Source organism: Pelophylax lessonae (genome assembly GCF_965119305.1).
Source record: "Pelophylax lessonae genome assembly, chromosome: 8".
Classification (NCBI taxonomy): Eukaryota; Metazoa; Chordata; class Amphibia; order Anura; family Ranidae; genus Pelophylax; species Pelophylax lessonae.
This window is the reverse complement of record NC_138775.1, coordinates 270132485-270151419: the sequence shown is the minus strand read 5'-3', so window position 1 is coordinate 270151419 and position 18935 is coordinate 270132485. Positions and strand designations below refer to the sequence as shown.

Genomic DNA, 18935 nt, shown 5'->3' with positions numbered 1-18935 from the left:
GACACAACGCCCGGAGGACTGGGCTCATCCTCCAAATGTAGTGTTTCCTTAACAGAAACAATTAATTCATCCATGGTCGCCTGCTCTTGAGGCGACCCCGGGGAGGAGGTATCAACCCTCCCCACCTCTGCCTCCCCTTCGGACCCCAGGGGGTCCAAGGATGAGCGGGACCCTGAAAAGGGCATGCTCGCCGCAGCAGCAGCCATATCACCATCTGAATCAGAGGAGAGAGACAATCTGGGCCTCTTCTAGCAGCACGTTCAGCCATCAGCATTTCCATATTTGACACCAAAGTCGCCAATAACAGCGCAAGAATTAAGTACTGTCCCTTTAAGATCGCTGCGGAGTGCGCAGCCCACCGCTACAGCTACAGTGACAAAAGACCCCCAAACAGGAGAAGAAAAAAACTGAGCCAGAAGCGACAATACAGAAAGATATTGAGATAAAGAAAAGATATTTATTTCCCAAAGACAACCTTTGGATATGACGCTGAGCACGTGCACTCAACTTCTTTGGTCGACCATGGCGAGGCCGGATCTGAGTGGAACCTATCCTGTTAAACCACTGTATGGTCTTCTTATAGCCTAGGCCATCTTCTTATAGCCTAGGCCATCTTTATGTGGAGCAACAATACTTTTTTTTCAGATCCTCAGAGAGTTCTTTGCCATGAGGTGCAGTGTTGAACTTCCAGTGACCAGTATGAGAGAGTGAAAGTGATAACACCAAATTTAACACACCTGCTCCCCATTCACACCTGAGACCTTGTAACACTAACGAGTCACATGACACCGGGGAGGGAAAATGTCTAATTGGGCCCAATTTGGACATTTTCACTTAGGGGTGTACTCGCTTATGTTGCCAGCGGTTTAGACATTAATAGCTGTTTGTTGAGTTATTTTGAGGGGACAGCAAATTTACACTGTTATACAAGCTGTACACTCACTACTTTACATTGTAGCAAAGTGTAATTTCTTCAGTGTTGTCACATGAAAAAAAATAATAAATTTAAACAAAAATGTGAGGGGTGTACTCGCTTTTGTGAGATACTGTATCTATATCTATATCTATATATATATATATATATATACACATACAGTATTTGCAAATATATGTGAAGCCTCACTGCCACGTCAAGGCACCTCTGCAAAGTGCGGTCCCTAACTCTACTCTAATGTCATTTCCAAATTGAGACACAAATAGCAATAAATAAACTTAAAGTCAAAACTAGTTCAAGAATGTTGAAACAGAGGTTTTTGTTGCATATATTTGCAATATTATGTGAAGTCCCAAAGAACTCCCAGCTTCGGACATGCTATCACCACTGTGAACCTCATTGGGAGGCAGCAGAGCCATTGGATCTACCTTATGGCTTACGGTTGGTCACAGTGACACCTCCCTATACTATGCATACTAGGCCTGCAGAATATAATCGCCGAATCGATGCATCGCGATGCGACCCTTCACGATTCTGCATCGATTCGGGGTGACTGCAAAATCGATTACCTAATGACCTCATTTCCGGGGGCGGGGGCGAGTTGTCTGTCAGTACAGATTGTAATGGCGGCCCTGGCGAGTGATGAGAGTGGCGGCGGTGGTGGCCGGGCCTCGCGGGAGAGAGGAGAGCGGAGCTATCAGTGCTCTGGTCCCAGGAAGATTCGGGGCGGCCGCGGCCTTCCCAGCCGGAGATGTGACGGCGGAGGATGACGAGAACCAGGAGAGCGGCAGAGCCAGGTGAGGGGGCGGACAGGGGAAGCACACTGAGGGAGAGGGGGAGCCGGACTATCCGGCATGGTCACAGCAACTAGGAAAGATCTGTGCCAGTGAAGAGACACACACCGATATTAGAAACATTACAGATTGCTTTGTATTGTGCTCCCCGAAGTCATGTGATTCTTCCTGTCCTCTGCAGACGGTCAGACATGCTGGGGTTACACTGCACATTGTTACTAGAGATGAGACATGCTGGGGTTAGTATATCATAAATCACATCCCTGATATTCTTGAGGAGACCTCCATACACAAGTGGTGTATGGAGGTCTCCTCAGGGATATCCAGGATGTGATATAGACATGGCGGTGTATGTGGGTCTCCTCAGGGATGTGATATATACATGGCATATGGGGGTCTCCTCAGGGATATCCAGGATGTAATATAGACATGGCAGTGTATAGGGGTCTCCTCAGGGATGTGATATAGACATGGCGGTGAATGGGGGTCTCCTCAGGGATGTGATATAGACATGGCAGTGAATGGGGGTCTCCTCAGGGATGTGATATAAACATGGTGGTGTATGGGGATCTCCTCAGGGATGTGATATATACATGGTAGTGTATGGGGGTCTCCTCAGGGATGTGATATAGACATGGTGGTGAATGGGGGGTCTCCTCAGGGATGTGATATAAACATGGTGGTGTATGGGGGTCTCCTCAGGGATGTGATATATACATGGTGGTGTATGGGGGTCTCCTCAGGGATGTGATATATACCACCATGTATATATCACTTCCCTGAGGAGACCCCCATACACCGCCATGTATATATCACATCCCTGAGGAGACCCCCCATACACCGCCATGTCTATATCACATCTTGGATATCCCTGAGGAGACCCCCATACGCCATGTATATATATCACATCCCTGAGGAGACCCCATACACCACCATGTATATATCACATCCTGGATATCCCTGAGGAGACCTCCATACACCGCCATGTATTTATCACATCCCTGAGGAGACCTCCTATATGTTTGCAGTTCACTATGCAGGGCTTGCAGGCCATGCCAGGTCCAGGGAAGTGTCCTTTAAAAAAAAAATAAAAATGATTCTTTAATTTGTGACTGCTTAATTGTTTGTTTTTTTTTTTTTATAAAGTTTTGAAAACCATTGGGCAGTGGGCTGGGCATGGGCTGGGCATGGGCATTGGGGAGTAATCGTGATGCATCGTGATGCATCGCGGAATCGAATCCTATCAAATCGTGACCCTAATAATCGTATTCGCATTGAATCGTGAGGTAAGTGAAGATGTGCAGCCCTAATGCATACAGCCCTCAAATCTTCCGTAATGCTCCATTCACTTTTGTACAACTCCAAAGCAGCTCGACTTTGGAGTGCAACTTTAATGCAACTTTGAATGGGTATGACTTGGATGCAACTTTGGCTAAAAATAACGGACAACTGCTGCACAACTGTTGCATGTAAAACATTTAGGTATGACTTTCATGCAACTTTTGAGGGTTAACATTGAAGTCTATGGCCCTCAAGTTGCATGAAAGTCTGACCAAAGTTGTGCATTAACTACTTTGAAGTCCCTGCAACTTTAACCACTTGCCCACCGCTCACATTGAGCGTACTGCGGCAAAGTGGCTCGTTCCCGTCCAGCGACGTAGACCTACCTCGCTGGACTCCTCCCCCTGTAGGCGGCGCTCGCGCGCCGCCGGAGGCGCGCTCCCGCTGTTTTCATTCACAGCGGGAGTCGGGCCAGGGGAGAAGCAGCGGCGATCGTCGGGGAATCGAGTGAGGAGATCCGCCCGCCTGTGTAAACAGAGCGGGCGGATCTCCATAGTGACAGGGACTGACAGATCGGAGTGTTCAGCATAGCTGGACACCGGATCTGTCCCTGTCTCACACAGTCACCTCCCCCCCCACACGTCAGTAAGCACCAGGCATACATTAACGCCTCCCTCTCCAATAAAATTAACCCCTTCACTGCCAGTGTCATTTTTACAGTAACAGTGCATATGTATAGCACTGATTACTGCAGTAATGTCACTGGTACCCCCAAAAGTGTCAAAAATGTCAGTCAAGGGTCCGATCTGTCCGCTGCAATGTCGCAGTCCCACAAAAAAAATCGCAGATCACCGCCATTACGCGTTAAAAAAAAAACCACCAAAAATGACAGAAATCTTTCCCTTTGTAAGTAAACGCAATAACTTTTGCGCAAACCAATCAAAATACGCTTATTGCGATTTTTTTTACCAAACATAGGTAGCAGAAAACAAATTGGCCAAAAATTTAAAAAAAATTTGATTTTTACATTTTTTTGGGGGGGAATTTCATATAAAAAAATGTTAAATATATTGTTATTTTTTTAAAATAAACGCTCTTTTTTTGTTTATAGCTCAAAAAGTAAAAATCGCACAGGTGATCAAATACCACCAAAAGAAAGCTCTGTTTGTGGGAAAAAAAAGGACGTAAATTTCGTTTGGGTACGGCATCGCACGACCGCGCAATTGTCAGTTAAAGTCGCACAGCACCGAATCGCAAAAAGTGGCCTGGACGGAAGACAGCAAAATCCTCTGGTGGTAAAGTGGTTAAGTCGAACATATATTAATGGTTATCATTGAAAAACATGAGGTATGACTTTTCATCCAACTTTCATGTCCAAAGTCGGATGACAAGTCGTACATGTGTGAATAGACATTTATAGCCAGTTCAACACATGCCTGAGAAAAAAAAAAAGGAGCAGCCTCCAACCTCCAATTTTAGCTAATCCAACACACAACTAAGAATAAAATACTGGCCTCCAACCTCCTCTTATAGCCAGTCCAACACACACCTAAATAAAAGTACCAATCCCCAACCTCCCCTACAGTTAATCCTGAAAAAAAATGCCATCTTCCAACATATCCTATAGCTCAACGGTATTGAATTCAAATTCATGGAGGTTTGATTAGTAACATTTTCTTCCAACAGAGGTCCAGATTGCATTTTTGTGCAATGACTCGGATTCTTTATATCACAGCCCAGGTGTGCAGGCACGGCATCCCATTCATTTGGATGGGCTGCTGTGTCTGCATTTTCAGCTGGGAAAAAGCCCTGGCACCTTTTTAAAAATGCAGTCGCATGGAAACTGTATGGTGCGTTTGTACCATGCAATTTCCATGTGCGGGAAATCGCACCTTGTATTTCACTGCGCTTAAGAGTCAATGGTACCCTGCACGTTTTCTGTGCAGCTGCTTATCCCCCTTCACATCTTCCCCACCATAGCACTGTCCTTCTTTACATCATCACCCCCCCCCATACACAGCACTGTCCCCCTTCACATCACCACAGCACTGCCCCTAATATGCCCCCCACAGCACTGCCCCTTTCACCTCCCCCCAGCACTGCCCCCCTAATATCCCCCCAACAGCACTGCCCCTTCACCCCCCCACAGCACTGCCCCTTCACATATCCCCCCAACAGCACTGTCCCTCTCTCATCCCCCAACAGCACTGTCCCTCTCACATCCCCCCACACCACTGCCCCCTTCAAATATCCCCCCACAGTACTGTCTCTCTCATATCCCCCCACACCACTGCTCCTTTCTGGTAAGAAAACCAACAGCTGATCGCGGCGGTCCTGATAGAGCAGTAGCTCCGGCCAGACGCGGACCGCGGGCCGCCATTAAGTGATGCCTGCTATAGCTGATCCAACACATGCCTAAAAACAAATTACTGGTCTCCAACCTTCCCTTTTAATCAATCCAACACATGCCTAAACAAAAATACCAGCCTCCAACATCCCCCTTTAGCTGATACAACACGTCTGAAAAAAAATACTGGCCTCCCCCTATAGCCAGTCCAAAACGTATCCAAATGAAAGTAGCAGCCTCCAACCTCTACCTTTAGCTGATCTAAGGCACAACTAAGAATAAAATACTGGCCTCCAACCTCCCCTTATAGCCAGTCCAACACACACCTAAATAAAAGTACCAATCTCCAACCTCCCCTACAGTTAATCCAAGACACACCTAAAAAAAAATACTGGCCTCCAACCTCCCCTTATAGCCAGTCCAGCACACGCCTGAAAAAAAATGCCATCTTCCAACATATCCTATAGCTCAAGGGTATTGAATTCAAATTCATGGAGGTCCGATTAGGAAAATTTTCTTCCAACAGAGGTCCAGATTGCATTTTTGTGCGATGACTCGGATTCTTTACATCACAGCCCAGGTGTGCAGGCACGACATCCCATTCATTTGAATGGGCTGCTGTGTCTCCGTTTTCAGCTGGTAAAAAGCCCTGGCACCTTTTTAAAAATGCAATCGCATGGAAACTGTATGGTGCGTTTGTACCATGCAATTTCCATGTGCGGGAAATCATACCTTGTATTTCACTGCGCTTAAGAGTCATTGGTACCCTGCATGTTTTCTGTGCAGCTGCTTATCCCCCTTCACATCTTCCCCACCATAGCACTGTCCTTCTTTACATCATCACCCCCCCCACACACAGCACTGTCCCCCTTTATATCACCACAGCACTGCCCCTAATATGCCCCCCACAGCACTGCCCTTTCACCTCCCTGCCAGCACTGCCCCCCTAATATTCCCCCCAACAGAACTGCCCCTTCCCCCCCCACAGCACTGTCCCTCTCTCATCCCCCAACAGCACTGTCCCTCTCACATCCCCCCACACCACTGCCCCCTTCAAATATCCCCTGACATTACTGTCTCTCTCACATCCCTCCACACCACTGCTCCTTTCTGGTAAGAAAACCAACAGCTGATCGCGGCGGTCCTGATAGAGCAGTAGCTCGGGCCGGATGCGGACCGTGGGCCGCCATTTAGTGATGCCCGCTATAGCTGATCCAACACACGCCTGAAAACAAATTACTTGCCTCCAACCTTCCCTTTTAACCAATCCAACACATGCCTAAACAAAAATACCAGCCTCCAACATCCCCCTTTAGCTGATACAACACGTCTGAAAAAAAATACTGGCCTCCCCCTATAGCCAGTCCAACACGTATCTAAATGAAAGTAGCAGCCTCCAACCTTCACCTTTAGCTGATCTAAGACATAGCTAAAAAAAATATGGCCTCCAACCACCCCTTTAGCCAGTCCAACACACGCCTTAAAAAAATACCATCCTCCAACCCACCCAATAGCTGATCCAACAGATGACTAAAAATCAAATTACTGGCCTCCGACCTCCCCTTATAGCCAGTCCAACACACACCTAGATAAAAGTACTAGCCTCCGACCATAACTGATCAGACACACACCTAAAAAAATATTGGCCTCCAACCTTCCCATATAGCCAGTCCAATACATGCCTAAAAAAATACCAGCTTTAACCTTCCCCAATAGCTGGCTCAGCAAATGTGGGTCGCCAACCCGCATACATGTGAACCAGGCCTAAAGCAATAGCAAAGTAATTTATAAATAAAAATACTTTTCCTCCTGCAGGTTTAACCACTTCTGGACCACAAGGATTTGCCCCCTTAATGACCAGGCCATCAAATCGGAGCCGAGCGCCAGGACCAGTCATCCCCAGGTAGACTGGACACTTCTTGATGGCTATATAATAATGTAATGTGGGCTGCTATGCCTGTGCATCTATAAATATGCTGCTATGCCCCTGTATGTATGTGTGTATATCTCTATATATCTCTATATCTATCTTATTCTTTCTATCTATCTAATTCTATCTTATTCTATCTATCTATCTTATTCTTTCTTTCTATCTATCTATCTTATTCTATTTATCTATCTTATTCTATCTATCTATCTCTTTCTATCTTATTCTTTCTATCTATCTATCATCTTATTCTATCTGCAGAGACTTGCTTGTATTAGGCAGTTTCTGTCTGTGTCTGAGCCCTGGAAGAAGCATGTGGGTGTGTGCTGGGAGCCGTCTGGTTACAGGGAGGAGCTAAGCTCTCTTACTCTAGGATCATATTACCAGAGCTGTTTCTATTGAGTGAGTGAACTGTTGAGTGAGTGAAAGTCATCCAGCTCACTGAAAGTATCAATTCAAAAGGAAGACTTGAGGAGCAGAGAAACAGGGTATTTAAAAATGACCACAATATCAATACCGTGGGTATGCAATACCGCGATATATCGAATTACTGAAAACCGGCACATCTCTAATCAGCATCCAACCTAGTCCTATAGCTGATTCAGGACACACCTAAAAAATACTGGCATCCAACCTTCCCTTAAAGCCAGTCCAGCACACGCCTGAAAAAAAAAGAATTACTATCCTCCAACCTACTCTATAGCTGATCCGACACATGTCTAAAAACAAATTACTGGCCTCCAACCTCCCCTTAAAGCCAGTCCAACACACGCCTAGATGAAAGTACCAGCCTCCAGCCATAGCAGATCCAACACACACCTAAAAACATACTGGCCTCCAAACTCCCTCTATAGCCAGTCCAATACATGGTTAAAAAAATACCAGCTTTAACCTCCCCCAATAGCTGGCCCAACACCTGAATGAGAAAAAGTATCATCCTCTAACCTCCTCTTTTAGCTAATGCAACTCACGTCAAACAAATTACTGGCCTCCAACCTCCCCTTAAAGCCAGTCCAACACACACCTAAATAAAATGGCCAGCCTCCAGCCTCCCCATATAGCTGGTCCAACACACGCCTGAATAGAAATACTGGCCTCCAACCTCCCCCTATAGAAAGTTCAATACTTACCTAAATAAAAGTACCAGCCTGAAACCTCCTCGTGTGGATAAGAAGGGGGGGGGGCAAACCTCAGTATGTTCTTGGTTTCAGACTGGTCACATGCTTTGCATCTTTTCTGTTGTTCAGAAAAAATAATATCTAAAGTCTTGCAATGTTTGTAGGGGGAGCTGATGGCACCTGTGGTCTTGCCATTTCTCCCCATCTGCTGCTGGTGAAAGAGAATCCAAAAAAAAGCTTCTGGTCCTTTGCTTTTAGTTTGGGCTTCTGTTTTAGTTTGGCAGGATCTATGATTTCCTCCATTGTCATCACTGTCGTCAGGTCTGGGGGGCACTGTGAAGAGAAGAAACATTATTACTGAAGATTATGTACATTGATGACCTTTCTAATAGAAATGGCTATACACACTCAGATGACGGGGGAGGATATAGAAAGCAGAACATTGGACAATGCGCTGCCATTGACCTATGTGTGGTTCATATACTTACTATGCTCATGGTAAAGGGCGGGCTTAATTCTCCAGCCTCCAGTTCCTTCCAGTCTACGCTCTTAAAAAATGGGTGGCTTCGCAGATCTTTAACAAGAATCTCTCGTCCTTCTGGGCATTTGCATAGGAGCTGTAAAAATATACAAAAAATTAGGTTATCCATGGTACAAAGTAATAAAATAGCCCTTTTTTTGCTGATTACAGATGGGGTTTACTTACTTTGTCCCCTATGAGGTCCTTGAGATCCATATCGAAATCCTCAGGGAAAGTTGGACAATGGTTGAGGATGTAGTATGCCAACACCTCCTCCAAATACATGTCTGTGTAGGCATCTGAATCATTGTCTGGCTTCTCGTCTGAATCATTGCCTGGCTTGTCGTCTGAATCATTGCCTGGACCGCTGTCTGAATCATTGCCTGGATTGTCGTCTGAATCATTGCCTGGATCCGCGTCTGAATCATTGCCTGCATCGTCGCCTGAATCATTGCCTGGATCCGCGTCTGAATCATTGCCTGCATCGTCGTCTGAATCATTGCCTGCATCGTCGTCTGAATCATTGCCTGCATCGTCGTCTGAATCATTGCCTGCATCGTTGTCTGAATCATTGCCTGCATCGTCGTCTGAATCATTGCCTGCATCGTTTTCTGAATCATTGCCTGGATCGTCGTCCAAATCCCAGCCTGGATCGTCGTCTGAATCCCAGCCTGGATCATCGTCTGAATCACTGCCTGAGTCAGTGTCGGAGCTGTTGAATGGGTAAATTCCAATCGCCATCTCATACACTATAACTCCCAGGGAGAAATAGTCAACGGCAAATCCATATGGCTCTTCCATATAGATCTGTGGAAATATTAAAAAGAGTAGAATGGTCAGTACTGATTGTTTTACTTACAATAATATAAAAATATTGAAATACAGCACCTACCCTCTAGTTCTATATGTATAGTAATTTCGCCGTCATTTTATGTATGTGCTTAAATTAAGTGTTGTATATGGTGAGGCGCTATTACCCTTTAGTAAACAGACATTTTGAATACAATGAATAAAATATATATAAAGTTGCTACAGTGTTGAAAAAGTGCAAAAAAGTGCTTCTGACATGCAATGGATGTGTGAAATATGCAATGGTTTCCAAAGTGCATAAAATAAAATAAATGTGCAAAATAAGGTATCCAGATGTCTTAATTAAACATTCACATATATCATTCCATTGTTTTGTAAAACACTGTGCAATATATATGCAATGCATTTCAAAGTGCTCAGAATAAATGTGTAGACATGTTTCGATTATTGCATCTCAAAAACTGAAGAATTGTTGAGATAAATTAGATTAATTAAGTGCAAAGAGTTGTGACTTCATAAAAGTCACAACACTTTGCACTTAATTAATCTAATTTATCGCAACAATTCTTCAGTTTTTGATATGCAATAATCTAAACACGTCTACACATTTATTCTGAGCACTTTGGAATGCATTGCACATTGCATATATATTGCACAGTGTTTTACATTACTGACAAGAAGACAGGAAAACCAAAATGATCCAATACTCACTTCTGGTGCCATGTATTGTGGAGTGCCGAGGTTGGAAGTCAGCGTTCGGGATGCATGCACCTCTGTTGCTGATAAGCCAAAGTCTGCGATTCTCAAATGTCCGACGCTATCCAGCAGAATGTTTTCTGGTTTGAGATCCCGGTGTACAATCCCCCGTTTATGAAGGAACTGCAGTCCACAAAGGATCTCCGCAGTGAGGAATCTGATGGAGAGATAAAAAAGATTATATATGAGGTTATTATATTATATAAACATTTTATATGGTAATCTAGGCCACAAAATAATAAATCATTTATCACAAAGCTTTAATTTAAATTATTTTTAATTATCAGGCATTGTCATGTATGAATGTAATAACTAAATCAGGTTGAAATAAAATATTATCAGTAAAAGGTAGATCATAGCACATGGATATTTGAAATTGTTAATTAATTTGTAGTAAATATGCTTTGCGAATTTGTTGTGATAGTAAAGGTGTCCAAATATGATTGAATGTGATTGTACAATCTCTCCTAAAGTGTATGCAAGACCAGAGCGCCCCGAACACTCCCACTCTCCGTCTGCCGTCTTGTGATTGGTCCAGCCTGGCAGCATAGCACCAAGCTGGACCCTGAAATGCTGCATCCAAGTAGTGTGTAGCCTGCAGGTAGGTTCACATTCAGCAGATAGTGAGGCTTGTCAGAGCCGCTCAGTGTGTGTGACACTGTCAGGTAATGTTACTGCTTGCAGAAAGAAAGACCAGCTGTCAAAACTCAGCGGTGATGTCGGGGGTGGGCGGGACCGAACAGATATCAAACACCAGCCAATGGGATGGGTCTGGGTGGCTGCTTCGTTTATGTGGCTCTGCCCCTTTCTTGAGCAGCCCAATTATTGGCTGGTGTTTGACAGCTGCTCTATCCTGTCTACCCCCGACATCACCACTGAGTTTTGAAAGCTGGTCTTTCTCCCTGCAAGCAGTTACCTTACCTGACAGTGTCACACACACTGAGCGGCTCTGACAAGCCTCACTATCTGCTGAATGTGAAACTCTCCTCTGTTAGTGTCCATAAGTGATGCCTATCAGTCCCGACTATCAGTGCCCACCAGTGCCGCCTCATCAGTGCCCATCAGTACCACCTATCAGTGCCCACCAGTGCCACCTCATCAGTGCCCACCAGTGCCACCTCAGTGCCCAACAGTACCACCTATCAGTGCACATCAGCCCCACCTATCAGTGCCCACCAGTGCCGCCTCATCAGTGCCCATCAATGACACCTATCAGTGCCCAGCGATGCTGCCTATCGGTGCTGTCTATCAGTACTCATCAGTGCTGCCAATCGGTGCCACCTATCAGTGCTGCCAATCAGTGCCCATCAGTGCAGCCTCATCAGTGCCCATCAGTGCCCATCAGTGCCAATCAGCGCTGCCAAGCAGTTCCCATCAGTGCTGCTTATCAGTCCCTATCAGTGCCTCCTATCAGTGCTGCCACTCAGTGCTGCCTATCAATGCCCATGAGTGCAGGGATGAGGAGATGAACTCAGTAACCAGGCACATTGTCCATGGGGGGGCTGGCCTGGTTGGGCACAGCTGAAATCTGTTGATGATTATTAATGCCACATGCCGATCTTTAGTATAATAGGTAATCACCACACTACTATTTACAATAAACTACTAGTAAAATAAAAAGTGTCAGTAAAAAGCTTTCTGCTAAGCACTGTTAGGTGTTCCCACGCCACAAAAAAAAATGTGCAGCGCTAACTCACGAATGGTGGAACCCTCTAATGTATGGAAATCTTAATAAAGTTAAACATTACCACAATGCCTGTCTCTGTAATATGTAACTGCACATAAAACACGCATCAAACTGAAAACAAGACATAAACATGAAGGTGGAAACTCCTCTTATTGATATTTGCCATACAGATTAACTTCAAGTGCAATAATTCCAGAGATATATGATTTCACATGTAATACACATCAAAAGGAAAATAAGGCATATATATATTTCAAAACTTAGCAGGGATGGTGGAACCCCTCTACAGATATTTGTCATACAATTTAAGTGCAAAAACTTTTTAGTTGGAAGGTTCACACCAGTAGAGAACTTTAGAATTTTTATTTTTTAGATTCTTACACTTAATTTTATATGTTTTAGTTACTATTATAATGTAAATTATTGCACTTGAAGTTAATTTTCCACCACCCATGCTAAGTCTATGTCTTTATGGACCTTTCTTTATGCACTGGTGTGCAGTCATGTTGGAACAGGAAGGGGTCATCCCCAAACTCTTCCCTCAAAGTTGGGAGCATGAAATTGTCCAAAATGTCTTGGTATGCTGACGCCTAAGGGGCCAAGCCCAACCCCTGAAAAACACCCCACACTATAATTCCCCCTCCACCAAATGATTTGGACCAGTGCCCAAAGCAAGGACCATAAAGACATGGATGAGCGAGTTTGAGGTGGAGGAACTTGACTGGCCTGCACAGAGTCCTGACCTCAACCTGGGTGGCTAAACTCAAACATAAAAATGCATATTAATACTAAAGAAAAGGCCTTAAAAAAATACAAGGCTGAGGGGTCATTGGCAGCATTCAAGCATTACAAAGAGTGTAATAAGAAATGTAAAGACTAAATCAAGGCGGCTAAAATAGAACACAAGAGACATATAGCGGAAGAGAGTAAAAAGAACCCCAAGAAATTCTTTAAGAATATAAACAGTAAGAAAGCGAGGCCAGAACACATTGGCCCCATAAAAGATGACAAAGGAAATTTGGCCACAGAGGACAGAGAAAAGGCGGAAGTGTTAAATAATTTCTTCTCTTCAGTCTTCACAAAAGAATCGGGGGGCTACACTAACCCAGCTTGTAATGTTAAATTAAATAATACACCTCAGGAAATACCCCCATGGCTAACAGAGGATAGACTTAGAACTAAACTAGAGAAACTTAACATAAATAAATCACTGGGACCGGATGGCTTGCACCCGAGGGTTCTTAAAGAGCTCAGCCAGGTGATTGCCAGACCATTATTCTTGATCTTTAAGGATAGTCTACAGACGGGTATGATGCCAGCCACATACAAGACTTTAGTAATGAAAACGGTATTATTAGTAGTAATCAGCATGAATTTGTGAAAAATCGTTCTTGCCAAACCAATCTATCAACCTTCTACGATGAAGTGAGCTGCCACCTAGATAAAGGAAAGCCTGTGGATGTGGTGTATCTGGACTTTGCAAAGGCATTTGACACCGTTCCCCACAAACGCTTACTGTACAAACTAAGGAATGTAGGTATGGACCATAGGGTGAGTACCTGGATAGAGAACTGACTCAAGGGGAGAGTCCAGAGGGTGGCGATAAATGGGGAGTACTCGGATTGGGCAGGTGTGGAAAGTGGGGTCCCCCAAGGTTCTGTCCTGGGACCAATCCTGTTTAATTTATTCATAAATGATCTAGAGGAGGGGATATCTAGTACAATCTCAGTATTTGCGGATGATACTAAACTAAGTATGCCAATATCTTCTATGCAGGATGTGGAAACCTTACAAGCGGACCCGAACAAAATAATGGGGCGGGCAACTACATGGCAGATGAGGTTTAATGTTGAAAAATGTAAAGTAATGCACTTGGGTATCAGAAACACGAAAGCAAGCTACATACTGGGGGGAAACCTCTGGGTGAGTTTAGGATGGAAAATTACCTGGGGGTACTAGTGGACAACAGGCTTGGCAGTGGCATGCAATGCCAAGCCGCTGCAGGCAAAGCCAACAGAATACTGGCATGTATAAAAAAGGGGATTCACTCCAGAAATAAAGAGATTATTCTCCAAATCTACAAGACTCTGGTCCGGCCACATCTGGAGAATGCTGTCCAGTTCTGGGCACCGGTCCTCAGGAAGGATGTGCTGGAACTGGAGAGAGTCCAGAGAGGGGCAACAAAAATAATTAGGGGAATGGAGGGCATCCCCTATGAGGAAAGACTACAAGCACTGAACTTATTCTCTCTGGAGAAGAGACGAGTGAGGGGGGATATGATATCAAAGTACAAATACTGTACTGGTGACCCTAGCATAAGGAACAAACTTTTTAGAGAAAGGGAATACAATAAGACACGTGGCCACTCACTAAAACTAGAGGAGAAACGGTTTAACCTTAAAATACGTAAGGGGTTCTTCACTGTCAGAGCAGTAAGGATGTGGAATTCTCTTCCACAAGCAGTGGTATCAGCAGGGAGTATCGATAGTTTAAAAAAACTATTAGATGGGCACCTTAAAGACCACAACATACAGGGGTATACAATGTACGGTTAATAGCAAACACACACACACACACACACACATCATAGGTTGAACTGGATGGACTGATGTCTTTTTTCAACCTCACAAACTATGTAACTATGCAACTATGTAACCTGATAGAACCCCTTTGGGATGAATTAGAGCAAAGACTGCGAGCCAGGCCTTCTCGTCCAACATCAAGTGCCTGACCTCACTAATACGCTTCTGGAAGAATGGTCAAACATTCCCATAGACACACTCCTAAACCTTGTGGACAGCCTTCCCAGAAGAGTTAATGCTGGTGTAGCTGCAAAGGGTGGGCCAACTCAATATTGAACCCTACGGACTAAGACTGGGATGCCATTAAAGTTCATGTGCGTGTAAAGGCAGGCATCCCAATACTTTTGACAATATAGAGTGAGTGTGTGTGTGTGTGTGTGTGTGTGTGTGTGTATATATATATATATATATATATATATATATTTATACACACACATATATATATACACACACAAGCATGTGTGTTTGAGCTTTGGGGTGCACACCCTAATGCAATAGGCTGTGCACGCCTATGACGTTAACACAATACTGCAACCCCCCTTTATGCATTAACCCATTACTCACACCCCATATCCATGAATTACCACATATTGCACCCCCTTCATCTGTGTACAACATTAACCTTTTGCTGCACCTCTCTATACATTAACCCCTTACTCGCCTCCATCTCCATGAATTACCACATATTGCACCCCCCTCCATCTGTGTGCACCATTAACCCTTTGCTGCACCTCTCTATACATTAACCCCTTACTCACCTCCATCTCCATGAATTACCATTTATTGCACCACCCCCCATCTGTGTACATCATTAACCCCTGCTCTTTCCCCCACCTATTGTAATACATTAGTCTTACTGCTCTCTCCATGCATTACCCGTCACTGCACCCCCTCATTGCAATATATAACTCCTTAACCTCTTATTGATATATAGCTATATCTATATCCCTTCCAATCTCCATACTTCCCCTACTGCACTCCCTTATCTTCATATAAATCACAAACCCCCCCCATATCTACACATCCCTCATCTCCATATGCATTATCTCCCTTACTACTGTACCCTCAATGGGGGGAGTACACTGGGGACTGACCAGGATCAGTATGGGGGGGGGGGGGGGGGGGGGAGACACTGCCCGGAATCAGACATTTATCATTTTCCTTCCACTTCACAATTATGTGTCGGTCTATCACATAAAATACATTTACGTTTTTGGTTGTAAGTTAACATGACAAAATGTGGTTTATTTCAAGGGGTGACTGAATACTTTTTAAAGGCACTGTACCTTGATTACTGAAGGCCCCTTTCACTCTTGTGTGACCTCAAAGTCACGCAATATTTTACCGTGTTTTTTTGCTGCGAAGCAATGCCTATTACATTTTTCTGTTTGCGCCCCCCCAAAAAAAAAATTTTTAGCACCAGCCGCTACTGCTCCATCCAATACTACAAAAAAAGTTTTACATTTACAGACAAACGTTATCAAAAATGACATTGTACAAGGACCCGTTAGATGGAAATCAAATTGATTCATTGGCAGACCTCCATACGATCTATTTGCTTAGAAATCTGAGAATCGATAGGTTAGAGATTGCGCAATCAGATGAAGGGTTGGAAGCTTCCACTGGATGATGAACTGGCCAATAATGGTTGAATGGATTATAACAGTATCTATATGGACACACTGGGGGAGATTTATTAAAACTGGTGTACACAAAATGTGGTGCAGCACAGTAACCAGCTTCTAGGTTTTTTTGCCAAAGCTTAACTGAACATGCTGAAGTTACTGTTACAGTTTTAGTAAATTTCCCCCTCGTGACATCTGTAGACACATCGTGATAGATTACTCTCCGGGTAAAATAGATTGTCTGGAATTAGTCTCAGTAGAAAATGAATTATGTCCAGTGCCTGGGATGTCTGTTCAGTGTGTGATTGTACATGTATAGGTAGATCTTTGGAAGGACAGATGTACTGAAAGTCAGACAGTCTACTCTCAAGCCTATTATTGTGATACCCTATTGTATCATCTATCTTGTATCTAGGAAAAGTCTATGCCTTGATGTGATCTATGTTAAGTACTATATTCTACCCCATCCCTATTATCATAATACCCCATTGCCTTACCTTGTTGTCACAATATCTACTGGGGCCCTTTCGTTTAAGAAGTTCTGCAGGTCTCCACCACTCAGGTATTCCATGATAAAGAATAAAAGATCCTGTAAAGAAGAAAGAAAGATCCAGGTTTTAGAAATTATTCGCTCTATGAATCCATAAGCAACTTTGGCTAGGTTGTGAGAAAAGTAGGCGTCACTTACAGCGGCATTCTATAAGGATAACCATTTAACACCAACCTCTCCCACAAAAGTATAAGGTAGAGTCACTTACCTTTGTCTGGAAGGTACCATATGCATGAATGCAGAATGGGCTGGCATGAACTTCCTTCATAATGTGGCTCTCGTTGAGGGTTTCTTTGTAGTCTCTCTTCTTCTTGATCATAATTTTGAGAGCCAGCGGTTGATCACTGGAGGTGTGTGATGCTAAAACCACCTGGAGGGAACAGAGGGAGAGTAAATTTTAGTTGACGATCAGAGAAGTTTATTCACATTTAATACTTTATTTATGGGTCACCAATAATGGTAGAATCACCATAATGGTCTATTATTTACTACAAGGGTCTACGCCGGTGAAACAGCTGAAATTCTGGGATCTTCTCTCACTCTTGGCTGGAGTCTCACTCATCCTGGTGCACAGTGCACTGAGATATACCTCAATAAAAACCACCAACAAAGGTGAGATCATCCCATTTCACTACTCAAACCTTCATGAAGAAGCTGTTGTTCTTCACCACCCTGATTCTTTCTATGTTATATAAAGTTAGATGCCTGAGTGAAGATTGAGTTGAAAACAGCTAAATACATTTCAGATGCATCAAAATCAAATATGTACAATACAAGTCTTATAGATTGTTTTAAATAAAAAGCTGCAACAACCTGAATAGAAAAGCCTGTCCTTTGCCCCCCTGGCCTCTCCCCCAGAAGCAGTGGTCTTCCTACAGAGGTTTGACACGTCCCATTCTGAATCAGAGCCCAGAGCTCTCCAATCAGCATGGAACATGAGCTTTGCTGATTGGAGAGCTGTAGCTCTGACTCATCAGGGGGCATGTCGAACCACTGTAGAGAGACCACTGCTTCCCAAGAGAGAGCCAGCGCCCCACTCTATAACATGCTGGCAATGAACAGGTTTTTCCACTTTGGCATTAGCTGCTAAAGAAAACATTATTTATGATCACCTTTTGTGTTTGTTAATGCACCTGGAACTGATTTATCTGAATGAAATGGAAAGATTTGGGCTTTTAAGTGTATGTTTATGTAGCACTGCCCCCTTGAGGACTGCTGGATATTACACTTTCGGGTCCCCCTGGGTTACCGTTCACAATATTGACATTCACAATTTAACACTTTACTTCTTGGCTCAGTCAATGATTAGTCCAGGGATATGTAGTTGTTTTTGGTGTTTTATTTTAAATAGGGATGGGAGAATAGAATTGTGGGATACTCCAAATTAACTATTCACAAGATGGAGGACTTCTAATTCTCAATACAGCCAGTCTGTTGATTCTCCCTGCCACTTAGGTGAATTTGGGGTTAAGTTTCTATCCAGATGAATGATTAACTAAATTCTCTTCAGGAGACTTTCCTAGCATCCTCTTTCTCGACCACTGACGCCCGTTCTCTGACTATCCTACTCCGGGGTGGCCCCCCCTCAGGTCAGGCCTCTTGACACAATCCCCTGTACTCGCGGTACTGTTTTTCTACGGTCTCCAGTGTCTCCCCCTCAGTCAGCTTTCCTGGACCTCTGGCTTCAGCTCCGTTCCTCTGGCCCTAAGGACAACCTCCTGATGCCATGTGCCACTGCTACAGAGAAGGAGGCAGCCGCCACCCTCCCTCCAGGACTCACCAGCCAAAGACCCCACAGCACATGTGCTCCTGGCTTTTATACAGGATTCCAAAATGCACAGAGACAGCCAGTCTCTGCCAATCACCAGGACTGTATCAAAGCTTATGTACCCATTGGTGCGGTTTCCTCCCACTGTCCAACATGCCTCCCAATTGGTCTAGTGTGAAACACTCTCTAGACCCAATGAATCACATACTGAGCACACTGAGCAGACCTAACTCACA

The 18935-nt window shown here is 44.1% G+C and overlaps 1 long non-coding RNA gene across 1 annotated transcript in view; it reads left to right on the top strand.

Annotated features, from left to right (window-relative positions):
• LOC309562042 overlaps positions 1–17499 on the top strand; it is a 172036-nt gene extending 154537 nt beyond the window's left edge. Inside the window, exon 3 of the long non-coding RNA XR_014225615.1 lies at positions 17427–17499. This is a non-coding gene — a long non-coding RNA (uncharacterized lncRNA). The remainder of the gene's footprint in view (positions 1–17426) is intronic.
• The last annotated feature ends 1436 nt before the right edge of the window (positions 17500–18935 follow it).